The sequence below is a fragment of the Haliaeetus leucocephalus genome, unplaced genomic scaffold (genome assembly GCF_000737465.1).
Source record: "Haliaeetus leucocephalus isolate CR32 unplaced genomic scaffold, Haliaeetus_leucocephalus-4.0 Scaffold284, whole genome shotgun sequence".
Lineage (NCBI taxonomy): Eukaryota > Metazoa > Chordata > Aves > Accipitriformes > Accipitridae > Haliaeetus > Haliaeetus leucocephalus.
This window is the reverse complement of record NW_010972720.1, coordinates 7,120,551-7,124,736: the sequence shown is the minus strand read 5'-3', so window position 1 is coordinate 7,124,736 and position 4,186 is coordinate 7,120,551.

The window sequence follows — 4,186 nt, the reverse complement described above, 5'->3', positions numbered from 1 at the left end:
CCCCCCACACCCCCCCCCCCCCCCCCCCCAAACCTTTAACATTAGGTATCACATTCACCTGCTGTAGCACCTCCCAGCTTAAAAGGGATCCAGTCAGCAGCCCTCAGCTCTTAAAGCAAACAGTGGGGAATGAAGTGAGTGGGCCACCCTAGGTACCACACAAGCACAATGACATCCACACGGTCCCATTCAGAAACTAATGCCAAAACCACCTCTGGGGCACAAAGGGGATCTCCACCACCTGTACACAGAGACTGGGACTGTGCAACAAGGGTTCTGCTGAGAGATTTCTCCCCTGTTTCTGCCTTGGCAGCCATGGAAGTCCTGGTCCGGCAAGCTCTCTGAAGAGCCTCCACGTCCCAAGTCATGGGACAACATGGGCAGCTGAGAGGTCTTGAAAGTTACCCTTAAATACTCTTCATCACACAAGGCGCTGTACATTCTTTCTTTATAGGTTTGTACTTTCCCTGTTTGCTGGCTTTGAGATGGTTTTTGGTCTTATACATACCAACTGCGTTTGTTTATTTACTTCCATTACATCCATGCCTAGCTCTTCCCTACAGTGTAACTGCTTGCATCATATCATCTCCTCCTTGTAATTTTTACTTTGCACATCTTCTTTTCCGTTTTCTTTCCAAAAATTGCAATCTGATAAACTTCATTTATGAAGCCTGGCAATTTCCAGAATATCATCTTTAAAGTGAACTTTACGCTTCTTCTACCAGACTTTTTCCCCATTTTTCACTCTCTGATCACCAATAAAATTTGAGGCTGAATTACAGATTCTATCAGCTCTCCCAAGGTACCTCAACAGCCTGAAAATTGCTAATAGAGCTTCACAATTTCTTCATCTTTTAAATCTGTCATGTAAAATTGATACCTTTTGGAAGTTGGGTTTTTCTCTCTCAAACACTACACTATTTCTCAAACTTAGTAATACAATCTCATAACTAATTGCCTTGTCCTTACTCAGGTAACTGCCTGCATGTTGCTAAACGAATTCTGTATCTCAGAATCCTGACTAGTCCTCTCCTCATTTTACTTGTCAGTGCTTCCTGAATTTCATTCACTCATTGCTATGTTTCTGGCAATTTTCAGATGCACTAAGCTTTCAGCTGCTGATCTATTTTATCTACTCCTGTCCTTGGTTTTCCGTTTCTTCGCCCTCCACATCTCTTGTGAAGATTTTGGGTGGTTTTTAATAAGAAGTCTGTTGCTTTGGAGCTGCAATTTAGACGAGTCTAACAACAGGTAACTAAAATAGTATGGAAAAGAGCTCATGAGAGAAGGAAGGACAGCTACATCTATCTCCACTGACTACTAACACAGAATTAATTCAAACTGGCTAAACCAATTCTTCATTTGCAGCCAATTACCTAATGGCCCACTATTGTTCTCTGTGATTTCGTGCAGTGCCTAACTTCCTAGCACTTCTTTCTGCACTGGAAAATTTCCCTGTACCTTGCATAAGAAATCCCAAAAGACCATTCTCTTATTTTTTACTGTTTTTCTTGCTGGAGAAATACAGAGGACCTCTCCTGGGTCAATTTCCGGATGTGTCTTTGTATAAAATGAAGTGTACAACACAGTTTATTTCTAAACAAAACAAGGTACTGGTCTTGTTTCAGATAAACACGTACATCAGAATTTCACAATGATCCTATTGTTTTCAGGCCAAGACATCCATACCCATTCTCCATTTGCGTTGCAATTTGGGACTAGATGCTTCTCTCTGTTTAGGAAGCTGTTTTATTTTCAGTTTTCAAATAGCTGATCTTGTTTCTTTAACTGCAAACAGGAGCTGACAACTCCAGAAGGCTTTTGTTGTTGTCCTTATTGTTCTTACTGGCTTTTCAGGAATCCAGGAAGATCACAATGCAGATATACTAAGAACAGTCTCTATAGCATGTACACACCCTGATGGTGCAAGCAGGCAGCAGAATACCACGAAGAAACTTCCAAATAAATGTTCTTTTTCAGGGTAGATTTATAGTTTCATTATTTAGAACTCTTCTTTGGTCTTTAAACTGGTAGTATACCACAGGACTTACTCTCTCCCTGACTCAGAGTCACACACAGACTCTGGTAATACTAACTTCATGTGTTGTGTATGTCAATTCCTACACCTATCAGTGGCAAAACTCACTATTTTTAATGGTTCTGTCTTCACGAACAAAGAAGATGCAATATTCTGAGAAATGTCCACAATCTGGATGACTTTTGCCAGATTCATGAAGGAGCTGAGCCTGAAAACTATTTTTACATTTATTCAAATGGTAATTTTTTCTTGCATCACTGGTTTATTCTTCTTCCTCTTGCACTGCCTGGCAGCAAAGCCTTCTGCTATCTTCCAGATCTTTCATGGTATGATATGGTCTTTTACAACTTACAAACACTTTGTACGTTATCTTTGACAAAACAGCTCTATGTAAAAAAAAAAGTCATACTTGATTTGCTAGCACAGCTTGAAGACAAGCTGAAATGCCTGATTCAAAAGTCAAAACCAGTAACTGTTAAAAAGCCATTCTCATAACCTTAAGGGCAAATTTCTCCATCAGGGACTGCCAGTAAAAAGTTCTGATTCTAGTTCATGGAATAGTACTGGAGAAACACCTCTGGAGACAACATTGTCACTAATGTTAGAATAGGATCCAAAAAAACCTCAAAAATTGTAAGTGGGGGACAGATTGCAGTGACAGATTTTATGTTCTATTACTTACAGATTCCAAACATAAGCCAAAACTTGTTTTTATGATGCCACAAAAATGAATAAAACTTATTTCTGGGTTGGAAAGTAAGCAGCTAAATATGAGATTTATGTTTGTTGCTGTTGTGTAATACTGCTGGACTAATTCCAGTCACTAAACTCTCCAGCTGTCCCTCAACAGGTGTAAAGTGGTTTCACTAACTTTGTACTTCTGCAAAAACACGTTAGAACTATTTGGGGAGCCTGAAAACCTTGAATATTACGGCTATGCCGTTCTTAAGGACTGAGAGTCATGACCCCAACTTAACTCTTTTAACTACATAATTGCAAACTATCCTTCCAAAATGATGCTCAAATGTACCAGTATCAATGTCTTTGTCAGTCTGTGAAACTATAATCTTCCGATGCTGTAAGCACATTTGTAATCTTTTAGCATAAGCACTGAACAACAAGTCCCATGACTGAATATTAAAAAACTCAAATTTTTTCAACGTGTCCCACCACTAAACTAGTTAACCAATTATATTATAATTTCATCCACTTTCTCTCTTCCTATTAAAAAACAATATATAAAAGAAGTAACTACACACAATTTGAAAGTGAAATAAGAATGTTGAGGTTGAATTTGTTCTTTCATCAACAAATCCCACCAGATCTTTAGCTTTTCTGCAATATTGGGTTTAGAAAAATATATAACTTCCACCAATTAGCTGCTATACAAGCTTTAACTTAAAAGCCTGACACAGATTAAAAAAAAAATTAAATTAAAAAAACAAAACAAAACACTTCACCTTTGGCAGTACTGCTTTCCAAAATAACATCAATGAGGTAGGTTAGCAGTTGCTTTTGCAGCCAAAGGCTTCTCATGTACATCAGTCTTATGGGTGCTTTACGAGAAGCAATCAGGCTTAACAACCTGTGCCTAATATTACAGGCTTTATTTACCTGAGCCCCCTAGTTACCCTAGGACTCTTTCAGTGAGTCTACTCATGTGGATACAAGTTATCGAACGTCTGCTTTTGTACTTCAGGCACAGAAAACACGAAACATGAATGTTGTTCATATACCTTTTAGGAGCCCTAAATATTTTGGGATGGAAACTTTGTCTTTTTTTTTTTTTTTTTTCCCCTGGCAGGATGGGACTACACTCGTGCAATCTGTTTAAATTCAATTCAAACAACATATGGCAGAATATTACTTTTAAAACGTAAATGACAAAAACACGTCTCACAGATGCGACTGCACGATAGAGCAAGCCCGTCCAAGAGCGACAACACATGGAGGTGTGTGCAACAAAAAGCAAAACTAACAAACAAACAAACAAACCCCCCCCAAAACCTCCAAACAACAACAGTGAAGAAAGGAAGAAGGAGGCACTGGGTGCGTAGGCACGCTCACCTCAGGGCTGCCAGGGCTAATCCTGATCAGGCAGCTGGCGCCAGGCCCTCGGCGACGGGCGGCCCGCCAAGCGGCCCGCCG